At 47.2% G+C, this 25901-nt stretch overlaps 1 long non-coding RNA gene across 5 annotated transcripts in view; it reads left to right on the forward strand.

Moving 5' to 3' along the window:
* Positions 1–3227: 3227 nt before the first annotated feature.
* LOC127490183 (uncharacterized) overlaps positions 3228–25901 on the forward strand; it is a 63276-nt gene continuing 40602 nt past the window's right edge. For 2 of the 5 annotated variants that reach the window (XR_016232854.1, XR_016232857.1), the window contains exon 1: positions 3228–5488. This is a non-coding gene — a long non-coding RNA (uncharacterized LOC127490183). The remainder of the gene's footprint in view (positions 5489–25901) is intronic. The other 3 variants (XR_016232856.1, XR_016232853.1, XR_016232855.1) reach the window with 3 other exon arrangements.

Consider the following 25901-nt stretch of genomic DNA (forward strand, 5'->3'; position numbering starts at 1 on the left):
AGCGCTTGAGCCATCCTCCACTGCACTCCCAGGCCACAGCAGAGAGCTGGACTGGAAGAGGAGCAACCGGGATAGAATCCGGTGCCCCAACTGGGATTAGAACCCGGTGTACCAGCACCGCAGGCAGAGGATTAGCCTGGTGAGCCGTGGCGCTGGCCCAACCATTGCATTTCAGTAGGTGATACACTGGAGACAAGCAAGGAGGACTCGTGGCCCCAGCTTCTGTTAGCAGACTCACTCAGCTTTCACCTTCTTCATGGATTGTGCCAGGTGAAGGTCATGGTCTCCCCTGGTGCTCCACACCCAGGGACTAACAGAGGCAGGACTCTCGAGGCCAGGTCAAGCCTGCCCTATCTGGGCCAGCTGGAATGGGCCAGCTTCCCTCCAGCCTTGCCATGGCCTTGGCTGAGGCTGTCTCTAGACTGGTGCCACAGGCTGGATTTCTCCTCTGCCTGATGGTGTCTTCACTCCCTCCCTTTCTCAGGTGTGGGTCCAGGGTGCTCTGCAATGTCCCTCCTGGTCACTACAGCTCCATCTCAGACCACTTTCCAGAGTGACAAATGACCAACAACAACCAGGCCCCATAACTTTCTACCTTGGCAGCCAAGGCAGTCCTAGCAGCCATGCCAAAGGTGTCTCCTTGAAGTACCATCTGGAAGGCGCATCATCAAGTCCATACAGCTGGACACCTGTCCACCCAGATTGAATGCCCTGGGCTGAGGTCGGCTTAAAGATACTCATTCTTAGCCACAGAGGAGAAAGTACTTCATCACAGAAGTGGAATTGGCTTTGGAGTCCATTACCTGGACCTGAAGAATCCCCAGTGGGTCATTTAAAGAACTGTGATCTTAGACGTGATTTTGCTGGTCTGAATTTCATTTTCTCATCTGTAAAATGTAAAAAGTAATGCCCATCTTTTACAGCTGTTGTGAAAGGTGGAGGGAATGCTTTATGAAGTTTGAAGAATGGTGCCTGGCGGCTGGCACCGCGGCTCACTAGGCTAATCCTCCGCCTTGCGGCGCCAGCACACCGGGTTCTAGTCCCGGTCAGGGCACTGGATTCTGTCCCGGTTGCCCCTCTTCCAGGCCAGCTCTCTGCTGTGGCCCAGGAGTGCAGTGGAGGATGGCCCAAGTGCTTGGGCCCTGCACCCCATGGGAAACCAGGAGAAGCACCTGGCTCCTGGCTTCGGATTGGCACAGCACGCCAGCCTTAATGGCCATTTGGGGGGTGAACCAATGGTAGGAAGACCTTTCTCTCTGTCTCTCTCTCACTGTCTAACTCTGCCTGTCAAAAAAAAAAAAAAAAAAAGATACAAGACAGTGTGTCATGTCTGGCTCCAAGTAGGTAGCATCACCTTAAAAATGTTTGTGGGCCAATCTGTAGGACGATTTCTGGTGCTGTGTCACAGAACTCTTTGTCCTTAAATGTTTTCACCTATTTAATATTTCTCTTAAAACTTTTTTTTTTAAATTACACAAGTACTGAAAGAATATATTCAGATTATAACGTATTCAAGAAGATAAAGCTGAAGTTACTCCTGACCATCTAGAAGCAGTATAGTTACCGGTTTGTATGTCTAAGGTTTAAAAAGGCATTTATGCGGGTGTAGTGGGTAAAGCCACTGCTTGCAGTGCTGGCATCTCATGTGGGTGCTGGTTCGAGTGCTGGCTGCCCCACTTTTGATCCTGCTCTCTGCTGTGGCCTGGGAAACAGTAGAAGATGGCCCAAGGAGTGTGGGAGACCCGGAAGAAGCTCCTGGCTTCAGATTGGCCCAGCTCCGGCCGTTTTGACTGTCTGGAGAGTGAACCAGGGAATGGAAGACCTCTCTGTCTCTCTCTACCTCTGCCTCTCTGTAATTCTGACTTTCAAGTAAATAATATAATCTTTAAAAAATGCATTTACACAATACATGGACACAAAGAAATACAGTTTTTGCTTTTACAAATACGGCATCAAAATTTGTATATGTTCTTCAAATTGTTCCAATCTCTTTCTCTCTTTTTTCTTAAGGATTTAAGGAGCCAGGAGCTTCTTCCAAGTACCCCACATGGGTGCAGGGGCCCGAGGACTTGGATGCTTTCCCAGGCACATTAGCAGGGTGCTGGATCGGAAGTGGAGCAGCTGGGACTCGAACCATTTGGCATGCCAGTGCAGTAGGCGGAGACTTAACCTGCTATACCATAGTGCCGACACCTGCTTTATTCTCTTAACTCAACCTCGTATTGAAAAAAAAAAAAGCTCTATTTATTTATTTAGCTGTTTCCCCTAATGGTCACCTTCGTGGAGGCCGTGGCACACTTTGCAGAGTTTTCCCAGTCACAGATGGAGCTCTGCCCAGCATCTTTCTCCGGCCTCCTTTGGGTCTGTGTCGATGCTCTCTGCCGTAGATACGGAGTAATGGATCAAAAGACAGACACGGCTCACATTTCGATAATTTTGCGCAATGGCCCCCCGAGTCTGTCATCTCACTAGAGTGATGAGACTTGTGTCCCATCCTTGCCAGTGTTTGACATAGAACTTTTCAAATGTTGGTGATCAAACAAGCCTCAAATGCTTTCTCGCTGTTCTTTAATTTCCTTATTACTGAACCCTGGTGAAATTGAGTGCATTTTCCATGTTTATTGCTCCTTTGTTTCCCGCTTCTATGAATTGTCCTTTCGTCATTTTATATCAGGTTGTTCCTTTATCTGTGGCAATGTTTGTGATTTTCTGGATATCAATCTTTTGTTAGAAACTGTACAGTTTCTTTAGTCTGTGTCCTTTGAATTTCAGCTATGGTGTTTTTATAGTGTAGAAATTTTAGATCCTGATGTGAAATTTGTAATATTTTACCTTCCAGATTTTATAATTTATCACAAAATCTTGTCTAACTTTTTCATGATAGTTTTTATACTTGAAATATTTAATCCATCTGGAATTTGTTTTTGTGAATGGTAGGAAACCCAGATACCTTTTTTCCAAATTGATAGTCAATTGCTATCAAAATTATTTATTGCATACTTCATTTTTTCCAGTGATTCAATACATGAAGTTTAAAAAAATTTCCTGTTACACAGATAGATCAGTTTAAGGCTTTTCTGTTTTGTGCCTTTTGTCTATTCTTCTTCTTTTTTTCTTTTTTTTTTTTTTTTTTGACAGGCAGAGTGGACAGTGAGAGAGAGACAGAGAGAAAGGTCTTCCTTTGCCGTTGGTTCACCCTCCAATGTCTGCCGCGGCTGGCACGCTGTGGCCGGCGCGCTGTGGCCGGCACACCGCGCTGATCCGATGGCAGGAGCCAGGTACTTATCCTGGTCTCCCATGGGGTGCAGGGCCCAAGGACTCGGGCCATCCTCCACTGCACTCCCTGGCCACAGCAGAGAGCTGGCCTGGAAGAGGGGCAACCGGGACAGAATCCGGCGCCCCGACCGGGACTAGAACCCGGAGTGCCGGCGCCGCAAGGCAGAGGATTAGCCTAGTGAGCCCCGGCGCCGGCTTGTCTATTCTTCTAATGCTACATTGTTTAAATTACTAACAGCAAAATTCTCTATTCTTGGGCATTTTTAAAATTCAGATAAATTTTAAAATCAGTGTGTCCTAGGCTATGAAAATCTTGTGCAGATTTGAGTAGAACTTTCTTTGGATCTGTAATTTAGATTGGGAGCTACGTTGGTCAGGAGGAACCCAAGGACTTGCATAATCAGCCCTGCCTCCCAAGCTCAGCGTTAACAGGAACCTGAAATTGAAAGCAGAGCCGGACTCGAACCCAGGACCTCTGACATGGGGTGTGGTGCACCAAGCAGTCTTTTTTTTTTTTTTTTAAGATTTATTTATGTATTTGAAAGGCAGAGTTACAGAGAAGGAGAGGCAGAGGCAGAGAGAGAGAGCGAGAGAGTGAGAGCGAGCTTCACCCACTGGTTCATTCCCCAAACAGCTGCAATGGCTGGGACTGGGCCAGACTGAAGCCAAGAAGCAGGAGCTTCTTCCAGGTCTCCCACATGGGTGCAGGGGCCCAAGCCCTTAGGCCATCCTCTGCTGCCTTCCCAGGTGCACCAGCAAGGAGCTGAATAGGAAGTGGAGCAGCCAGGATTCGAACCCATGCCCAAATGGGATGCCAGTGCTGCAGGTGGTGGCTTAACTTGCTATGCCACAGCACTGGCTCCAATCCCAAGTAGTCTTAACTGCTGCAGTGACCACTCACATCTCTCTGTATTTAAAAAAAAGTTCCTGGCCGGCGCCACGGCTCACTTGGCTAATCCTCGCCTGCTGTGCCGGCACACCAGGTTCTAGTCCCGGTTGGGGTGCCGGGTATTAGTCCTGGTTGCTCCTCTTCCAGTCCAGCTCTCTGCTGTGGCCCGGGAAGGCAGTGGAGGATGGCCCAGGTCCTTGGGCCCTGCATCTGCCTGGGAGACCAGGAGGAAGCACCTGGCTCCTGGCTTTGGATCAGTGCAGCGTGCTGGCCACAGTGTGCCAGCCCTGGCGGCCACTTGAGGGGTGAACCAACAGAAAAGAAAGACCTTTCTCTCTGTCTCTCTCTCTCACTGTCTAGCTCTGCCTGTAAAAAAAAAAAAAAAAAAGTTCCTGAAGCCAGGAGCCAGGAACTCCATTTGGGTCTCCCATGTGGGTGCAGGGTTAAGTACTTGACTCATTCCCGCTGTTTTCCCAGGGACATTAGCAGGGAGTTGGATTGGAAGTGGAGCAGCCAGGGCATGAACCGGCATCCATATGGGATACTGGTGTCATAGGCAGTGACTTAACCCATTGTGCTACAATGCTGGTCCCTGTATTTAAATTAAAAAAAAAAAGACATTTATTTATTGGAAAGGCAGAGTGACAGAGAGGGAGAAACAGAGAGAAAAAATCTTCCATGTAGTAATTTACCCTACAAATGGTCTCAACAGCTGGGCCTGGGTCAGGCTAAAGTCAGGAGCCAGGAACTCCGTCCTGGTCTCCCATGTGGTTGGCAGGGCCCGGAGCACTTGGGCCATCCTCTGTTGCTTTCCCAGGCATATTAGCAGGCAGCTGAATTGGAAGTGGAGCAGCCAGGAATCAAACTGGTGCTCATATGGGATGCCAGAGTTGCAGGCGGCAGCTTAACATGCTGCGCCACAATGCCAGTCCCTCTCTTTTTAGTTCATGTTTGGTGTTTGCGTTATTTCAATATGCATTATTATTAGGGAAGTTTTGTCTGTCTTATTAGTGGGTCTCTGAGACAGACATGTAAAAGACTTGTTGAATCGGTTATGTTTTCTTTATCCCTATTCCTCCTAATGTCTTGGAAGTTAAATGCCCTACTTCAGTTCTTCTAATAGTTACCTTTGCAAAAACAATGCTTGTTTCTCTCTTTCTCCTTTGCAGAGAGAGCCCAGATGGTTCAGAATTATCTTTAGAACCGAGTACTCTGATGGCATGTACCCTGAATGACTGCAACAGGAGCGAGAGGATTCACAAGTCTTTTGGGAGCGCTGCATTGTGCTAGCCACCGAGTGAGCCGTGTGGACGTGGAAGACGGGTGAGCTACAGTAGTTTCTGCCCCTGTGAGACCTGTGGCTTCATGAGCAGACAGACAAATAATCACCGCGTGGGAGGGGGATGATAGAGTTCAGGCAGAGCGATGGGAGGAAGTGGCATCAGGTGTGTCACCTGTCATACCGGGGGCCCTGCCAATCATGCAGCCCGGTCTGCATAGTCCCTCCCCACGCTGGGCCTGTCACCCATTTCTTGCCAATAGAATACAACAGAAATGACATTGATTTGCCCTTTTTGTATATTTTAAAAATTTGTTTTCATTTTATTTGAAAGAGTAAAAAAGAGAAAGAGAGAGAGAGAGAGAGAGGGTTCGAGGGTTCTGTTTGCTGGTTTACTCCCCCAATACCCACAGTAGCCAGAACTGGGCCACCCTGAAGCCAGGGAGAGACTCAATTCTGGATCTCCCATGTGGGTGGCAAGGACCCAAGTACTTGATCTATCACCTGCTGCCTCTTAGGGTAGGTTAGCGAGAAGCTGGCTGGGAAGTGGAATCTCCAGGCTTGAATGAGGCCTACCCCTTTATGATATGTTTAATCCCTTTGGTCTCTTGCTGTGCATTCTAGGATAATTTCTTGGCTGTATCCATGGTGCTTGTTTGTTTTACTCTCTCTCCTTGACCCCGCAGGGTTCCTAATTGGTTCATTTCTCAATACTTCCTTTAAAAACTCTCTCTTTATGTCATTAACTTTCTTTCCTTGGGTTTTCACTCTATTTGTTGAGTTTTTGGTACCTGTTTCCTTATGTGAGCTTTCTGCAAAAGTTAGAGCCTCATTGCTTCCGCACTCGTCTGGCTACCTGAGCTTCCTGCTGGCCCCTCTGTACAAGCTGTGACTGCTCTAGGAGAGAGGTGAGATGAGACGCCAGTGCCCAGTCTTCTGGTGGCACGGTCCTGTGCTACGTCTGGGTGTCTCCACTACCCTAGGCCCTGTGCGGTCCCTTTCATGCAAGCACCAACACCCCCGTTTTGCTGTGCTTGGCACTGGTTGTGGGGTGAACCGGCTGGGTACCCTGTCTTGTTACCCTCACCAGGAATTCCATCAGTTGCCCACCCCACTGTGCTCATCCAGGCTCAGCCCTCTGCTGGCTGAGTGCATCGCAGCAGAATCCCTGCCTCGGGCATGACTTGTGCCAGGCCTTTCTCCTTTGATCTGATTGCATCTGCTTTCTGTCTTTGTTTCTCAAGTGTTCATCTTTAAGAAAAATGGGGATAAAAATATCACCTGGACTTGAATGCTGGCATGCCAGATCGGAAATTCTGGTTGTTTATTTCAGTCCAGAATTCAGACCTGTTAAGCTCATTTTGAGATTTGAGTGTAATAGGAATAAATGTGGGGCCTGGAAATTAGCTTTTTTTTCTTTTTGACAGGCTAAGTTAGACAGTGAGAGAGAGAGACAGAGAGAAAGGTCTTCCTTTTTCCATTGGTTCACCCCCCACGTGGCCGCCACGGCCAGCGCGTTGCGGCTGGCGCACTGAGCCGATCCGAAGCCAGGAGCCAGGTGCTTCCTCCTGGTCTCCCATGTGGGTGCAGGGCCCAAGCACTTGGGCCATCCTCCACTGCCTTCCCGGGCCACAGCAGAGAGCTGGACTGGAAGAGGGGCACTCCTACCGGGACTAGAACCCGGTGTGTCGGCGCCGCAAGGCGGAGGATTAGCCTAGTGAGCTGCAGCGCCGGCCTGAAAATTAGCTTTAAAAGAACAATTATATCAGTTGGTAGCAGTTCATGAGAAAAAACCAAACAATCAAAAACCTAGAGCCTTGGGTTTATTACAAGCTTTCAGAGGTGTGATACAGGCCTGTGGGTATCACTACTAAAAGTGGCAAAGCAGTTGAGGTCCTGTTGTTAGGGTGAGACATCTTTTTTCCATGTTTACCAGCATCTGTTGGTCTTTTACTGAGAGCTGTGAGTCCGAATTGTGGGCGTGTTGACATTAATCCTTTCCATATTGATTTACAAGAGCCTTGAATATGTGGTCCCTTTGGTGCCACATAGATTGTATGTTTTCCTCTTTTTGTTTATGGTAACTTTTGCCTATTTGATGGTTCATGTTTGGACTTGTTGTCAAATCTTTGAGTATTTTGTGTCCTATTTTTTTTTAAGATTTATTTATTTATTTGACAATCAGAGTTACACAGAGAAAGAAGGAGAGGCAGAGAGAGAGAGAGGTCTTCCATCTGCTGGTTCACTCCCCAGTTGGCCACAATGGCTGGAGCTGAGCGAATCTGAAGCCAGGAACCAGGAGCTTCTTCCTTGTCTCCCACACAGGTGCAGGGGCCAAGGGCTTGGGCCATCTTCTACTGATTTCCCAGGACATAGCAGAGAGCTGGGTGGGAAGTGCAGCAGCCGAGACTTGAACCAGCACCCATATGGGATGCTGGCACTGTAGGTGGTGCCTTTACCTGCTGTGCCACAGTGCCGGCCCCTGTAAACGATCTTTCTATGTTTTCTTCTAGCCTGTTGAGTTTTCTTTTTAGATTTCAGTCTTCCATCCAGCTAACTTCTGTTTGTCCCGGCGTGGGGGCGAGGCCCTGCCTGTGTCCTTTCCCAGGTGCACAGGGAGCTGCTCCAGGTGCTGTGGGCAGGTTTGTTTCTGTCTTACCTGCGCTCTCCTGAGCTTCCTGCTGCTGTGCCACCCTTGTCGGGGGTGGGAAACAGGCTCGGGCCAGTCCTGGGACATGGATGGGGAGGAATTTTATGGAAAAAGACAACAGAAAATTCATGTTGGAATGGAGTGAGTGATGGAAGCCGCTCAAGCCTTTCCTTTGCTTGAAATAGACCGCGGTGGTATTTTCATGCCCTCGGTGTGAGCCAGAGTTTCCCGGCTGGGTTCCAAGATCCTGTCTTATCTGGCCCTGCTGGCTCTGCAGCCTTGACTTTCTGTGCCCCTCCCTGGCCTCCTGCTTCCCACCGGCGCTGTGGGGCTCAGCACCGTGAGCGTGGTGAGAGCTGGGATTTCTGGGGTGCTTTGTTCTCTGGCGGACCTCCTGCACCTAGAACCGTGCCTGGCACCTTGTGGGTGCGCATGAATGATTGTTGCAAAAAACACCAGGCAATTCTTGGAAAGGACACTCCCTTCTCCAGACTTCCACGGGAGTTCTTTGCTCTCCTCGGCACCGGCTCCTGACACTGGGCTGAGACAACACTCTTTGTCCCTCAGAACTCAAGCAAGGTGCCACTTACCTTGGGGAAGCCCTCCCCATCTGGGCTGTGTGTCTCTATCATGGTGCTTATTGTGTGTGTGTGTGTGTGTGTGTGTGTGTGAGTGTGTGTGTGTTTAAAGACCTATTTATTCTTTTGAAAGGGAGAGTGACAGAGTTAGGAAGGAGGGGGTGAGGAAAGGAGGAGGGGGAGGTAAGAGGGAGAGAGATACTCTCTATCTGCTGATTCACTCGCCAAATGCCCACAACAGCTGGCACTGGGCCATGCCAAAGCCTGAAGCTGGGTTAGCAGCAGAGGTGGGACTTGATCCCAGGCACTGCTGTGTGGGATGCAGGTGTCCCAAGGGGTGGCTTACCCTGCTGTGCCACAACGCTCACCCCCGGCTGTGCTCTGAAGTGTTGTTTAGTTGTATGATGGAAAGCCGAGAGGGACTTTTTGATGAGAACGATCGTGGGGGCCCAAGCAGGATTGAAAGCCTGGCTGTCTCTCACGGTGTCTCTTCACCAGAGGACAGCCGCCTAACTTCTATCACGCTTCCCCTTCTCCGGGAGAGGTGACTTGGAAATGGCACTGCCAAGCACTGTTTGAAGTCTTAAGTGAAGACAGGGAAGGGTTGAGGGGTTCATTTTAAGAACTCAGGTTCATGGCCTGAGTTCCCATGATTGATCTCAGCCAAGTGGACATGCTGCTCCCTAGAGTAACATCCAGGAACTGGCAGCATCTACAAGAGTGGGAGCCTGCACTCCCAGAGGGGATGGCTCAAGGCAGGGCACTGGGATTTGTTGGTGAGCCTTGGCTTACAAGAGCGGGGCTGAGAATTAAGAGAGACGGCCATGTGGGCAAAGAGCAGCTGGAGAGGATGAGGCCTTGGCTCACTGAATGGTCGAAAGGTTGCTCTGGGTCCTCTCCGGTGGCACCTGCTGGACACCTGCCCTCTAAGGAGCCAGGGGAAGCTGATCATGGGGGGCATCTCACCGGAGGTCTCCAGCTATGAGGCTGCTGGACGAGGGGCAAGAGCTGGTGCAGCAGGACCCAGGTGCTTCCTGGAAAAGCTGCCCCTGCGGCAGGAGGTGGATGCTACAGCCCTCCGAGAGAGCAGAGCAGAACCAGAGCCAGGAAGCTGTTTAACTGAGTGTGAAGGTCAAATATACTCATAACCCGAGTAGTGTCTCACGTCCGGCGTAGCCAGGCAGAGGGGGAGGGCTTATGGGCGGAGAAGGCTGGGAAAGCAGAGACGAGGAAGAGAAGCAGAGTGGCTTCCCTTACAGTGCTGAAGTCCAGCAGACGTCCTTGTCACGCTGGCCCAGCTGGACTGGACCCCTTTAGACTGGTGGCTGTGACTCTGCTGTGTTTTGGAAAACACACGCCTGTTTTTAAGCCCGGTTTGATTATGTGGCATTTGGCCCGAGTGGCTCCGTTTGGTGTGGTCTGGTCTCCTGGGGAGGAGCAGACAGTGGTCTTCCAGAAATTGTATTTAACAAACACTTCCTCCTGCAGCCTCTGCAGCGCCCTCTACTGGCAAAATTTAGCATCTTGTCTGTAGGCAAATATTTAAAGGGCGTGGTGGTTCATTTTCACGGAGCTCTAGTGAAGATACATATTGACACAAAGCAAAAGGGGCCTTAAGTATCCATCTGTCTGTCAGATTTTTCTTAAAAACCACTTCATTTAGGTGTAGTTAGCATACAAAGCTGTACATAGTCAATGGCTACAATGTTTGAGTACGGTGTTCAGAAGTTGTCTGTGCTTGGCTTACCCTCCGTCTGCACCAGGGTGGTGGAGAAGAGGTTGTTCACTTCTTCAGATTTGAGCTGTGCAGCTGCTTTGTCGGGTGGCCTGCTACATACCTGCCTGCTCGGATACCTGGAATCCTTGCCACAGAGCTGAGGAAGGCCTGGACTCACCTTGAAACACATGCATGGGGGGACTTCAAAAAGTTCATATGTAAATATGGAATGAAAGCAAGAATATTTATTTGCATGTGTACTTTTTGCAATCCATGCATAGATTTCTCCCAATATGCATTTTCCATGAAGTTTTCAATTTATTTATTTACTTATTTGAGAGGCAGAGAGACAGACAGAGACTCCTATCCGCTGTTCACGCTCCAAATGCCCCCTGTGACTGGGACTGGGAATGCAATCGGGTCTCCTCCATGAGTGGCAGGAACCCCATTACTTGACCCATCACTGCTGCCCTCTGGGGTCTGCATTAACAGGAAGCTGGAGCCAGGAGTCACAGCAATTATTGAATGTGGACGTCTTAGCCGCCAGCCAAATGCCCACCTGTCCATGAGTGTTTTGAAGAGCTCGGGTCTAGAACTGTATATATGCATGGAGTCAGCCTGCCATGAGTGTAAGAGGGAAGCAACCTTTAACCAGTCTCTGCTGGCTCACGAGAGCAAAACACACTGTCTTTGATCCTCTGACACAAAGAAAGTGAGTCTACTTTTCAAAGCAGGTTTTCTCCTTGGTGTTGCGTGGAGACAGAATGCATTCGTTTTCCGAAAACCTTGCAAAGGAAAGCAGGAGCCCTCTCCTCCTTTGCCCACTGCTCGCTGAACATAAAGTCTGTGGTGTGGAATTCTGCCTAATCAGCCTCGCTTTCTAAGCTCTCCTACAATCAGCGATGTTGGCTTGTTCTGAGGCCTCATTTTAATCTTCGTGGATTTCTGAAAAACTGAAGCTTTGCCCAGACTGAGACAAGCAACATTCCCCTTTCAAACGTTCGTTTATTTCTTATTTTGGGTTGACTATTTCCAAACACAGACCATTTTCTGTGTCGCTTGTCCTCATATAAGAGCTTATAATTCTCTCACGGAGGGTTTTACGAAGAATGTCCATATGTCATCACTTTAGAAAAAATTGTTTCAGCACTGAGATACGAATGGGCTATATCCAAATCCTGTTGCAGTCGGCTAATTCGGCTGTTAAGATATAACTGTTGGAGGCCGTATGGCAGAGTGGCTGGGAGAGTAGCCTCTGCTGCAAAGCGGACTGGAGTTGGAGCCCATTTTTGCTGACTGCTTTGCCTTGCATTCATCTTTCCTAAGTGGCTTATCCCCCCTGCGACTCAGTTTCATTACCGGAAAAAAGGCCAAAAGTGTTATCTCCTACAGACGTTACTGATCCAGGTGGTAACCAGATTTTACGGATTAAATATCTTTTTTAAAAAGGTTTATTTATTTACTTGAAAGAGTTACATAGAGAGAGGAGAGGCAGAGAGAGAGGTCTTCCATCCGATGGTTCACTCCCCAATTGGCCACAATGGCCGGAGCTGTGCTGATCTGAAGCCAGGAGCCAGGAGCTTCTTCCAGGTCTCCCATGTGGGTGCAGGGGCCCAAGGAGTTGGTCCATCTTCTACCGCTTTCCCAGACCATAGCAGAGAGCTGGATCAGAAGTGGAGCATCCGGGTCTCGAACCAGTGCCCATATGGGATGCTGGCACTGCAGGCGGCAGTTTTACTCGCTATGCCACAGCGCCGGCCCCCAAATTAAATATCTTTAAGCACCTTTTTCCTCCTCCCTGTGAAAAGTATCCTTGGTTTATTTTTGTCATTTAAAAATATTTAAAACAATTTAATTGATACCTAATGATTGTTTATATTGATGGGGTACAATACTTGTACCATTAGCATATCCATCACCTCAAACATTTGTCATTTCTTTATGCTGCGTGCATTCAAAAATCTTCTCTCCTGGGGCTGGTGTTGTGGCATAGTGGGTTAAGCCACCACTTGGGATGCTGGCCTTGCATAGCTGAGTGCTGTTCAAGTCCTGGCTGCTCCACTTCCAAACTAGCTTCCTGCTAATGCACCTGGGAAATCAGTGGATGATCACTCAAGTATTTGAGCCCCTGCCACCCATGAGGAGACCTGGATGGAGTTCCTGGTTCCTGGCTTTGGCCTGGCTCAGCCAGCTGTTGTAGCTATTTGGGGAGTGAACCAGCAGGTGGATGTTCTCTCTCTCTTTCAAATAAGTCAGTACATAAGTAAACCCAACCCCCCAATATTTTCTACTAGCTGTTTTGAAATATGAAATTAACTGTTGTCAACCATAGTTACCCTGCAGTGCGACCGAGTATTGGAATTTATCCCTGCGTCTGCTGTTTGTCTTTCTAGCCCCATTCTCCATCGCTCGTCTCCCTTCTCTGCCTGTGAGCTGAGCTCTAATCTCTCAGGCTGTGGTGGGGTGTAGCCAATGGGAAGAATGGGGAGATCTGCAGGGTGGAGGGGAGTGAGGACAGCTGTCCTTCCTCTCTCCTCTTTGGATCCCCGTAACTGCTGTCTCCCCTTGCCCCTTGTGGGTGGGAAGGGCAAAGGCGCCCCACTAATCCAGGCTACTTAACCTGTCTTTGTTTCCCTTAAACCTATCAGAACAGGTTCTCACACGCAGGGGCCAGTGCTGGCTGCTGTTGCTTGCTGAGTGGTAGCTCTGCTTGTTGTGTGGCCACCAGGTGTTGCTGCTGAAACAGGCGCAGCCTAGTGGCCTCTGCTGCTTCTAGCTTATTCTCTAGGGATGTAGAATAAATGCATCCAGTTCATGCCTGGTGCCTGCTGCTCCAGATCCTGGAATGATTTGAGTCCTTGTCCGTGGTACACTCACTAGCCCCAGGCTGTCAGTTACCCAGGGTCAAGGCTAACAGTTGGCATTCTACCTGCCTTAGTCTTTGGCCTTGCCTGTCAAGTGCACATCAGTGGCACAGGCTTGATCCCAATCCAGTGGCTCAACTCATGGACTCTCTCTCTCTCTCTCTCTCTCTCTCTCTCTGTCTTTTTTCCTCAAGCGTAGCCGTTCACCCAATTGCAAGCCTGTAAGGTCAGCTGACTGTAGGCAATGCCATTCCCGCTTGTGAGGAACTGGCCTGCTCTCTGCTATGTGGCTCCATGGACTCCATGGCTAGAACTGTGATTCAAGACAACTGATCTTCTGGTGATGTCCTATATTTTATTTTATGCATTTAAAAAGAAAAGCGATCTGTAGGCTTCACGTGACTGCCAAAGGGGCCATGGCACAAAAAATGATTACGAACCTACTCGTCTAGTGGCGCCTCACCCTGAGGCTGTGACGTGGGTATGTGAGTACCCACTCTGCAGGCTGGTTCACTGAGGTGGTAAATGGAAAACACTAGGTGTCCCCCTTGCTTATCATGACTGCTTTTGTGCTGTTATCATCCTAGTATCATCCTATCAAAACCATAGAGGTTTTAGGTTCCCCACGTTATTCAAATCAATGATCTCCTAAATATTAGAAAAATGGGGGAAATCCCTCCCTTTTCCAATTTTCCCTGTAGTTTTGGGTGATGTTTTCCAGCTATGATAGTGCCATAGTGCCCAGGAACTATCCTGTGTCCAGGAACATGATAGTTCATTTCTTTTTTCCAGTCCTGACATACAAATCAGCTCCCAGCTGCCATCTCCTCCTGGCTGTCCAAGAGTCAAGTGTGTATGTGCTGGAAACTAAATTTGCAAGACACCCACCCGTGGTAGTGGGTGACCCTGTTATTCTGGCTGGCGTTCATTGGTGCCTGTTTGTGCCAGGCAAGACGCTTATAGATGAACCCCCTGACCTGGGTTTTATTTTTGTTCTCTACCCATCTGAATGAGAGTGCCATAGACTGCTCTGTATTTCTGGCTTGCTACTTCAAGCCACAGTAATAGTCTAAAAAGTTTATATAAAATACTTGTATATTCAGAAGACAATCAGTAGAGTAGGAGAAAGAATGATTAGTTAACAAGCGAAGGAGATGAAGGAGAGGAGGGTGAATTTGTTTCAGTATGAGTTAGACAAGAAGAAACATATTTTGATCCTTGAGTAAGTTTATTTTGGTCTGGTTAGAATTTTTAATGATGTTTTTAGAGTAATCATTCTGTTGAGTTTTATTTCCTAGAAGTTAAAGGGTGGAGTGAGTGATGTGTTATGAGTCAAGAAAATGGAAACCAAGTGTTGCTTGGACAGTGATATTTAATAAACTGCTTTTTGTTGTTCTAAACTTTGTGTGAAGTACAATTTTATGGTTGAATGAGAGACTGGTGGGGATTGATGGAAAATATTTGCAAAGCATTTTGTTCTTAGAGCAAAATCTTTTTAATGGTAGAGAGAATAGCATTAATGTTCATCAGTGCAAGCCTTTGGTTTGGATCCGTAACTTAATATTGGCCCAGGAATCCATCCATCTGCAGTAGCATTTACACTAGGAATATTAGGTTGAAGTACTTTTTAACAAACTAGGCAGCATCCAGAGATGAGGAGGTACCACTTGGACTCTTGAGTATTCCCCCAGGAACCTTGGACACACTTAACCCAACCTTTCTTTACCACTCAAAGCTTTGCCAGCGTGCAATACCCTTTGTGTGTGTTTGTGTGCACTCTGAGTTGCCAAGTAGAGTGGCACGTGTGTGGACTTTAAAGGCATGGGCAAGTTGGAGTCAAATGCTGCTTTTGCCTTTTACTGCTGTGTGATCCGAAGGGGTGTACTCGAGCGCCCTGGGCCTTGGTTTGCTCATTTGTCCCTGGGCATCACGATGGGCACCTCACAGGCTTCTTGCATGTTCTTGGCATGGAGTCAGCACTAGATAAAATGGCAGACGCTGTTTTGATTCTCTTTATCTCTACTTCTTTTTTGATGTTTAAGTGTTGTATTCTAAAAGGAATAGGCACTCTAAGGGCCAGAATCTAGGTACACAGTTAGCTTAGAGTGAATAATTGTTGAGTAAAAGTGAATGAGTCCCTCCCACTCTTAGGTGATCACCAGCATGCCACCCCATGTCAACTTTTAAGAGCCTACAGACTATCTCCATAGACACACAGAGTCACTGCTGGGATGGGAGTGCCATGAGTGCAGCAGTGTTTAGGGACGAAGATCTGGCTGCAGGTGTCTAGGTAAGAGGAGGTGAGGGCGCTGTAGGCAGGATGGAATCATCTTTCAGGAGTGTGGCTTAGCCTGGACAGTGGCCTCACACCACGCCTCTGAGCATGACCCATAGAACACCTGGAAAGTGGCTCAGGCTCTTCAGTGTCTGACTAGGGAGGGGGTTCCAAGCAGGAAGTAGATGCTTGTAGTCAATGACTGTAATGAAATGTTGATTTGAAGTTACAAAGAGTGAAAACACTCCGTGTTGGTGAAGACGTGGTGAACGAGGCATTCTCATACCCTATGTGCAGAGATAGACATCATGACAGCCTTATGGGAGCTTAGTCATGTGTCAATATGAATAGGTCACTTTCTCCAGGGACTAGTGTCCCTGGAGACTTAGGAGTGTATACCAAACAAGCATTTGTACAAATGCAGATGGATACAAAGATGAATGTATGTATTCCTCCTTATACAGAGAGACACATACATACACATACAGGTCACATACATGCACATGCCATGAATACATGTTTACTGTAATAACAGAGCAGTACCAAGCTTAAATTTTTAGCAAGGGAGGATCATTCAATAAATGATGGTTTGTTCATGTAACAGGATACTGGGAACTCATTTAAATGTTATTGTACCCCTGTACTTATTGGCATGTAAAAAGTTCGTGAAACAATTTTGGCTGTTAGAAATATTCAGCCATGTACTCAGCAAGGTGAAAATACACAACTCTTTTAGAAAATTTATTCATTTTCATTTGGTTGGAAAGACAAAGAGAGAGAGACAGAGACTGACAGGGAAAGATATTTCATCTGATGGCTTACTCCCCGTCCAGAATTCAATCTAGTTGTTGGCAGGGACCAAGTATTTGAGCTGTTGCTGCTGCCTCTCAGGGTGTGCATTAGCAGGACATTGAAGCTGGGATCAGAGCTGGAGCTGGCGCCCAGAAACGGGTATGGGCTGTGGGTGTCCCAAGTGGCATCTTAAGCTCTACACCAAATGCTCACCTCTCAGTTTTTGTAAATTGTTTGTACATTTATTTACTTGGAAGGCAAAATGACAAAGAGAGAGAGAGAGAGCGAGTGAGCAAGCGAGCTTCTATTCACAAGTTCACTCCCCAAATGCCCACAACATCTGGGGTGGTTCTAGGCCAAAGCAGAAGTCAGGAACTCCATCTGGGTCTGCCATGTGGGCCATCATCTGCTGCCTCCCAGAGGCATTAGCAGGAAGCTGGATCAGAAGCCGGGGCAGGACTCAGTTCCAGGCACTCTGATATGGGATACAGATATCCCAAACAGCGGCTTAGCCTGCTGTGCCACAATGCCTGCCAGTCAGTCTCCCTCTTTCTCTCTTTCATAACTCAATTTTATCTCAACTTTGAGCTCATCTTATCAAAATTCAGTCCCTGACATTTTTTTTTCCGCTCAAATGTTAGAGTGTTTTCTAAGAAATGTCAGATTTAGAGGTGGTGTATTCTTAGTTTCTTTCCCTACCTCTTCCCAGCCCCTTTCTCTCCAGGGATGCTGATGCATGGTGTTAGCATTAAGGAAAGGTGTTTGGTCATTGGCAGTTTTGTTCTCTTCTTCATCGTGTTTTGACCTGTGAAATTAGAAGACGAGTTATCAGTCTCTACAGTATGCTGGTGGTCTGGCCAGACCATGATGTAGACATTCCTATTCCCCTGGGAGGAAGTGAAAGGTAGAAAGGAGTCAGCACTTCCAAGAATTCTTGAAACCCAGCAGCACAAATTCCATTAGGTTTCCTCCCCTGGGAATACTTCTCTGAGGAGTGGGACTCCACCCTGTGAGATGATGAAGCCTGGCCTCTGTCCCTGGCCTCCCACGGACTTCTTGCAGGAGACCGGTCTGCAGCCTTGCCGCCTCTGGTTTCCACCGCGGTGACCTTGCCTCCGAGGTAATCCAGATCTGGGCTGCAGCAGGGTCTTGGTGGACGGCAGTCACCTGGAGGGGTTGTAGAAACCCAGCTTCGGTGGAGTAGGTCTTTGGTGGGCCCCAGAGGTTACATTTCTGAGGAGTTCCCAGATGCTGTCGGTCCTGGGACCACACTTGGAGAACCACTGGAACCAGGTCCTAGAGGACAGAGGAGGCAGGTGCAGAGACCCACCCCACCTGACCTCTGCAGTCTGCGCTAGCCAAGCGCCCTCTCGGGTTTCCTTCTCTGACGTTGGTCTCTGGGACAGGGTACCTCTCTAGCCTCTTTCTGATTCTTGATTTACCCTACACACTGTATAATCTCAAAGGTAGATTACTGTGGAACTTGAGTTCTTGATGTTCAAATCCAAGCTTATGGTTTGAAATAATGCTTCTCTTTCTCATCAAGCCCTGGTTCTGAAACATCAAAAGTCTCACATTTCAAGAGTATTATCTCTGCCAAAAATTTCAAAAGCCTGTTTAGGAACTTTAAAGCTAAGTTTTTTTTTTTTTAAAGATTTATTTATTTATTTGAAAGGCAGAGTTAAGAGAGAGAGAGAGAGAGGTCTTCCACCTGCTGGTTCAGTCCCCAAATGACCACAATGGTCAGAGTTGAGCTGATCCGAATCCAGGAGCCAGGAGCTTCTGGGTCTCTCATGCGGATGCAGGGGCACAAGGACTTGGGCCATCTTCCACTGCTTTCTTAGGCCATAGCAGAGAGCTGGATCGAACATGGGATGCCCCATCTACAAAATGTATCCTTAGTCTGACTACCATGGCCACCGTTACAACCCAAGTCCAAATCCTCATTGTTTGTTTTTATGCTTTTGTCTTTTTATGTTCAACATAACATCTAAGTGGTCCACCCAGGTTACTGCATTTGTCAGCACTGCCTCCCTCCTCCCTCTTTCCTTCTGTTCTTCATGCTCCTCCCTATACTCTTTCTTCCTTTCACTCTTTCTCCTGTGCAGCCGTTCCGTTGTATGAAAAGCCATGTCATACAGTTGTTATGGATAGAGCTCCTAAGATAATTCTTTCATGACATTTATTTAATTATTTAACAGGTACAGAGAGAGGGCTCCCACCTGCTGATTCATTCCCCAAATGCCAGTGATGGCTGGGGTCGGGCCATCCTGGATCCTGAAGCTGGAATTCAAGCCAGGTTTTCATGTGGGTGGCCGGGACCTCACTCCTTGAGCCATCACCTCTTCCCAGAGACTGCACTGGGAGGAAGCTGGAGTCAAGAGTCGGAGTCAGAGCCGGGAATCAGAAGGACGTCCTCTGGGGTGGGACACCAGCGTCTTAACCACCAGGCCCAGCACCTGCTATGAGCATGCTTATACATGGGTTTTGGTGGACAAAGGCGCTACCTGTTCCTGCCTGTATACCAACTGGAACATTATTGGGTTAGGAGATTCTGCCAAATGGTTTTCCAAAGTGTTTGTACGCATTTATACTCCCACCAGGAGTGTATAGGACATTCAGTTTTCCCACAGTTTCACTAAACCTCTTGATAGTTTTAATTTTAATTTTCCGATGAGTGTAGAGTGGTATCTTTTTGGATTGCTCAGCATCTTTTCATATATTTATTTTTTGTCTATCTTCCTTTGTGGCAGTTCAATGATTTTTACTGTACTTTTAGTTGTTAGTATTTTTAAAATTTTTTTATTTTTGACAGGCAGAGTGGACAGTGAGAGAGAGAGAGAGAGAGAGAAAGGTCTTCCTTTTGCCGTTGGTTCACCCTCCAATGGCTGCCGTGGTGTGCCAGCGCCGCAAGGTGGAGGATTAGCCTAGTGAGCCACAGCGCCGGCCTAATTGTTAGTACTTTACCTATTTCAGAACAAAATATCATTCTGGACCACATCCTTGGTTAGCTATATATTGCAAGTATTTTCTCCTAGTCTGGATTGACTTTACTCCCTAATGATGTCTTTTGATAGACGAAATTTCTTACTGAAGTTTTATTGTTTGATTTTCAAAAATATGTCAAGCTTTTTTTAATGTACTGTTTAAAAAATCTTTGTTACCCTAAGGTCATAAAAATATTTTCTTGTGGCTCCTCTGAAGCTTTGCTTGTTTGTTTTGCTTTTAAATTCCCTGCACTTCTCAGCTTATGATTCATCTCAAATTAATTTTTATGTACTGTGTGATGTAGGGACCAGTCAAGATTCATTTTATTAACTGGCATCCAAGTTGCTCCAGTCTCACTTGTTGCAAAGTCCACCTTTCCCCTGTTTCCATTTTCTTTTTTTAAAGATTTATTTATTTATTTATTTGAAAGTCAGAGTTACGCAGAGAGAGGAGAGGCAGAGACAGAGAGAGAGGTCTGCCATCTGCTGGTTCACTCCCCAGATGGCGCAACGGCCGGAGCTGCGCTGATCTGAAGCCAGGGGCCAGGAGCCTCATCTGGGTCTCCCACATGGGTGCAGGGGCCCGAGGACTTGGGCCATCTTCTACTGCTTTCCTAGGATCGGAAGTGGAGCAGCAGGGACTCGAACAGGCGCCCATATGGGATGCGTTTCAGGCCAGGGCGTTAACCCACTGCGCCACAGTGCCGGTCCCTCCATTTTCTTTCTTTCTTTCTTTCTTTCTTTCTTTCTTTCTTTCTTTCTTTCTTTCTTTCTTTCTTTCTTTCTTTCTTTCTTTCTTTCTTTCTTTCTTTCTTTCTTTCTTTTTTTGACAGGCAGAGTGGACAGTGAGAGAGAGAGACAGAGAGAAAGGTCTTCCTTTTTGCCGTTGGTTCACCCTCCAATGGCCGCCGCGGCTGGCGTGCTACGGCCGGCGCACCGCGCTGATCCGATGGCAGGAGCCAGGTGCTTCTCCTGGTCTCCCGTGGGGTGCAGGGCCCAAGCACTTGGGCCATCCTCCACTGCACTCCCAGGCCACAGCAGAGAGCTGGCCTGGAAGAGGGGCAACCGGGACAGAATCCGGCGCCCCGACCGGGACTAGAGATTGAACATCTTTAAATAAGCAAGTTCAATAAGACACGTGGTATTATATTTACACAAGGGCAAAACAAACAAACAAACAAACAAAGAAACTAAGCACCATATACCTTCGGAATACATGGGTGGTGAAAGTATGGGATAGGCATGATTAGCATGAACGTCTGGATGTAAACCCTAGAGGGTGAGTTGGGGAAGGAAGAGATCAGGACGGGGGAGACACACAGGGTGGGATGGTTTTGTTTTGAACCTGGGTTTTGGATACACAGGGGCTCACTTTATTGTCAGTTTTGGCAGAAGCGAGCCTACAGGAAGAGGGGAACGAATGTGGGGGTGGTGAGCCTAGATGCCTTCTCAGGAGAAGCCAATCAGCAAGCGAGCGCCCCGGGGCACGGGCAGGCTGTCTCATCGCGGAAGAGGGGGTGTCCTAAGGCTGGGAAGAAGCCATTGGAAGTAGAACCTGAAGAAGACAAGAACCGGAAGGAGGTAACAAGGAATGGAACTTGGGCTGCTGAGGCAGGAGCCAGCCTTGGAAAGGAGCAGAGACGTTGACAGTGTGTGTGGGCACCACCCTTGATGCTAGCGAAGATTCGGAGGGCAGCGATATAAATTTCAAGCACAGACATTTCTTAATCCAACATAGTCAAATTTATCATTTCTTCCTTTATAATGGTCAGTTTTGGGGTCTTTAAAAAAAACTAGCTTTTTGGGGCCAGTGTTGTTCCATAGTGGGTTAAGCTGCCACCTGCAGTGCTGGTATCCTATATGGGTTCAGGTTTGAGTCCCAGCTGCTCTGCTTCTGATCCAGCTCTCTGCTAATGTGCCTAGGAAAGCAGGGGAGGATGGCCCAAGTGCTTGGGTCCCTGAACCCATGTGGGAGACCTAGAAGAAGCTCCTGGCTCCTGGCTTCAGCCTGGCCTAGCCCTGTCTGTTGCGACCATTTGAGGATTGAACCAGTGGATGGAAGATCTCTCTCTCTCTCTCTCTTTCTCTCTCTCTCTGTAACTCTGCATTTCAAATAAATAAAATGAATCTTAAAAAAAAAAACCTAGCTTTTCACACCCAAGATCATAAATTGATTTTTCTATATTATTGTCTCTATGTTTTAGAGTGTTATCTTTGTTATTTAAGTCTAATTGAACCTGAATTGATTTTTGTGTATAGTGTTAGGTGGTGATTGCATTTCATTTTTTCCATTTTAACTTGTTACCAGCAGTGTTAATTAACATAATCCATCCTTTCCTTACTCTCCAGTGTGGGTCTATTTCTAGTCCCCCTTCTATTCCATTGGTTTATGGTCCAATCCCTCCCATAAAAGATAAAGTCAGAGAAATTTGTATTACATTGACTTTAGGTTCATAAAGTATTTCTCATTCATTTGAATAATTATGTATAGATATATATGAAAGTTGAATTTTATTGGATACTTTTCATAACTCTACTGTGAAAATCATATGGCATTTCTTCTTCCATGTTTTGATATGGCCAATGACATTATTTGATTTTCTATTGTTGAGCCAACTGAGCATCCTAGGCTACATCAAGTCTGGTCATTGTCAGTGGCCTTTCCTGCACATGGTTAGACTTGAATGATTTATGTTTAACCTGGTGTTTTAGCATCTTCTTTCATAACAGTGTCCCTTATTTGCTGTCCTTGCCGGCAGTGGGTATGCCACTCTTCAAAAGTGGATTGTGGGGCATGCCTTGTTTCTAGAAGCATTTGTGTAAGTTTCCTGCGATCCATTCCTTGACATGTCATAGAATTGTCGAAGAAGGTTTCTGGGTCTGGTCTTTTTTTTCCACATGGGAAGTTCTGTTGTAAATAGGCTTAAAGGGGCTCTTTCAGGGTTTCTAGTTCCTGTTGGGTCAGCTTTGATTAGTTTTATTTTGGTTTTGAAATGTGCCTTTCATCTCAGTTTTCGCACTGACCGGCATGCAGTGGTTTGTAATGCCTGGATCTGGTGCATCTCCGCGGCCTTCGTGGCTGAGTGCTCGGGGTCATTGCTGACATTGTTTGGTGGGGCTTTCCCTTCTCCTAGCTGCACTTGACAGGCGTCTGTCTATTTTCCTGTCTTTTCAAAGAACCAACTATTAGCTTTGCTAAATTATCTTTGTTTTATGTATGTTTTCTTTCATATAAAATCCTGCTCTTGTCTTTAGATTTTCCTTTCTTGATTCTTTGTTTTTGTTTTCCTGCCATTCTTTCATACGTTACACCTCTATTCTTCATCCATCATTAAACAAGCCTTTCTCCATCATCTTCTCCTTTTTTTTTTTTTTTTTTTTTTTTTTTTGGACAGGCAGAGTGGACAGTGAGAAAAGAGAGACAGAGAGAAAGGTCTTCCTTTTGCCGTTGGTTCACTCTCTCCAATGGCCGCTGTGGCCGGCGCACCGTGCTGATCCGAAGGCAGGAGCCAGGTGCTTCTCCTGCTCTCCCATGGGGTGCAGGGCCCAAGCACTTGGGCCATCCTCCACTGCACTCTCTGGCCACAGCAGAGAGCTGGCCTGGAAGAGGGGCAACTGGGACAGAATCTGGCGCCCCGACCGGGACTAGAACCTAGTGTGCCGGTGCCACAGGCGGAGGATTAGCCTATTGAGCCACGGCACCGGCCTCCATCATCTTCTAATACAGCAATGACAGCACTTAGGAAAGCAAAGCAAACAATTCCTGTGTGCATGGAGCTCACATTTTAGTGGCGTTTCAGTTAGAAGGTGACATGGGCTATGGGAGACAAGGAAGGAGAAGGAGTGGGAAGTCTGGGAGGTGGGAAGGGTGCAGGGCCTTAGGGACCTGGGGTGAAGCTGTGAGGGGAGTAGAAGCATCCTACAGGAGGGGCGGCCCTGACGTCAGTGAGGCGGAACTGGAGGAAGTGTGGGTAGAGAGCTTCACAGGGAGCTAACCAGGACATCACAGTTTTTTTTTTTTTTAACCGAAAGCTTTTATTTAATAAATATGAATTTCATGACATCAAGTTTTATAAGCCAACAGGTCACTGCCCTTGGCCCCAGTGAGGCTGGAATCCAGTGGTGAGTCTGGAGTGGCGCTCAGGGAGTAACCAGTAACAAGCATCTAACATTTTCATTTGGATGTGAAGCTTAATTTAAAAAAATATATTTATTTATTTGAGAGTCGGAGTTAGAGACAGAAAGACAGAAGTCTTCCATCCACTAGTTCACTCCTCAAATGACTACAACTGCCGGACCTGGGCCGATTTGAAGCCGGGAGCCAGGATCTTTTTTGGGGTCTCCCCTGCAGGTGCAGGGGCCCAAACACTTGAACTACCTTCCACTGCTTTTCCAGATGCATTAGCAGGGAGCTGGATCAGAAGTGGAGCACCTGGGACTTGAACCAGTGCCCTTACGGGGTGCTGGTGTTGCAGGCAGCAGCTTAACCTGCTATACCACAACACTGGCCCATATTTTTTAGTTTTGGTTGTGAAAATACATGTTAAAAGTTATTAACGTCTAAGTTCTGTATTGCATCCCACAAGTTTTATTCTATTCTAAATTTGCATGCATAACTTACAAGAGTGTTTAACAGATTTTAAACTCATTTTTTTTTCTTGTTACTGCTTTCTCACTGAGCGGTATCAGTGTCACTGATGGAGACTGTGCCACTAAACCCTTTGACATGTGAGGCTGGCTTTGTGCCCTGCCATCTGATCAATTTCCATAAATGTTGCATGTGTGCTTGAAAAGAATGCGTGTTTTCTATGTACTGTATTTAACTCTCTTCACATGCTCAAAGTTCACGTCTGTTATTTATTCTCTTCAAATCTTCTGATTTCTGCCAGTCCACTCGATCTACGAATTACTTTGAGAGAAGTGTGTTCTTCCTTGTTTCACTGATAGAGTTTAGTAGGTCTCGCTCCGTTTTGTCTTATCGCAAGATGGATACATGCTCAGGCTGTATGTGTGTGGCGTTGGGAGGGTGTGTTGTTGGGAGCACACAGTGTAGACTGAGCTTCCTGATGGGATGAATGGTTTGTTATCAGGAGTGATTCCCTTTATCTCCAGGGGCGTTTTTGACTCTGGGGTCTACATTGTAGATTGTGTTTGCCTTGGCTTCTGTCATGTGTCTTGGCGTATTTGCTAACTCAGGACTAACTTTAGGTTCTGTATGTATCCTGTTTGCACATCTAGATCCTCTCCCTACTTCTTCCCTTTCTTGTCAGGTGGTTGATCACTGTGGACAGCAAGACCCATCCTCTTTCAGGGTCTGGCTTCTGGCTGGGGTTGGCCAATGAGGGGCCCCTTGCAGGAATGCAGAACGAGGAGATGAGAGACTTGGGGGGATTTATCTGTCTGCTCCTTTCCTGCAGCTCTGTGGATTAGCAAAGGCACCACCACAGCTTCAAGCAATTTCCTGCTTCCAGTGACTGCTCCTTGCCCATGTTCTCCTGGGTGCAGAGATAACGGCTTCCTGGTGCAGCCAGTCCCCCTGGGAACCCGTATCCCTGTCCCAGCTCTCTCCAGCTGTACTTGGTCAGTGTGCTCTTTGTTTTCCACTGGCCACTGTGAGTTGTGTTTCATTCTTTTACTTCCACCTTTCTGTGCTCTTATGTTTTTTTTTGTGCTTGTTTTAAATTTTATATATATATATATATATATTTTAAAGTCAGTTACAGAGAGAGGGAGAGATGGAGAGAGAGAGAGATCCTCCATCTGCTGGTTCACTCCCCAGATGGCTGCAACAGCACAGGGCTGGGCCAGGCCAAAGCCAGGAGACAAGCACTTCATCTGGGTCTCCCACGTGGTTTCAGGGGCCCAGGCACTTGGGCCATCTTCCACTGCTTTCCCAGGTGCCTTAGCAGGGAGCTGGATTGGAAGTGGAGCTTCTGGGACTCAAACTGGTGCTCATATGGGATGCCAATACGGCAGGCAGTGGCTTAACCTGCTTTGGGCACAATGCTGGCCCCAGCTTCCTTTCCATGTAGGCCACTGCCTCAACTGAAATATGAGAGCTCTTCAAAGAATTTGCAGGGAAATATTTATTATGGAAAGAAATATGCATGGATTTCAACATTTTTTTGCACCAAAATAAGCTTATTTTTAATTCAATTTTTCCATGAACAGTTTGGAATACTCATATTTGTTACCTTTTCTGACACTTCTACAATAGCTACTTTATTTTTCCATTGGTCTCCATGCCTTTCTCCCAACCTCTATTTTTACCCTGCCATCAAAGTGAATTTTTAGAAGAAAAGAAGATGGATCATATGACTGTCACACACGGAGTGAGGGGCATCTGGAATGCAAGGAACTTCACACACTGTAGATTGCCGCTGGGGTCTCAGCCACCCACAGCAAAATCTCCAGCCACGTCCTCTCCCCTCGGGGTATTCTGTACTTAGGCCACATTAGATTATCCATCATTTCTGAACTTTCCGTATGTATTGGCAGCTTCTTCCCTTTGCACGTGCTGTGATCCCACTTGGGCAGCCCCTAAAGCTCATGGTTAGGGCTAGGGTGGAGGCAAGTGTCCAGGTGTAGAATTCA

Source organism: Oryctolagus cuniculus, chromosome 4, assembly GCF_051225735.1.
Source record: "Oryctolagus cuniculus isolate XC-2025 breed Fujian yellow rabbit chromosome 4, ASM5122573v1, whole genome shotgun sequence".
In the NCBI taxonomy this organism is placed as follows: domain Eukaryota; kingdom Metazoa; phylum Chordata; class Mammalia; order Lagomorpha; family Leporidae; genus Oryctolagus; species Oryctolagus cuniculus.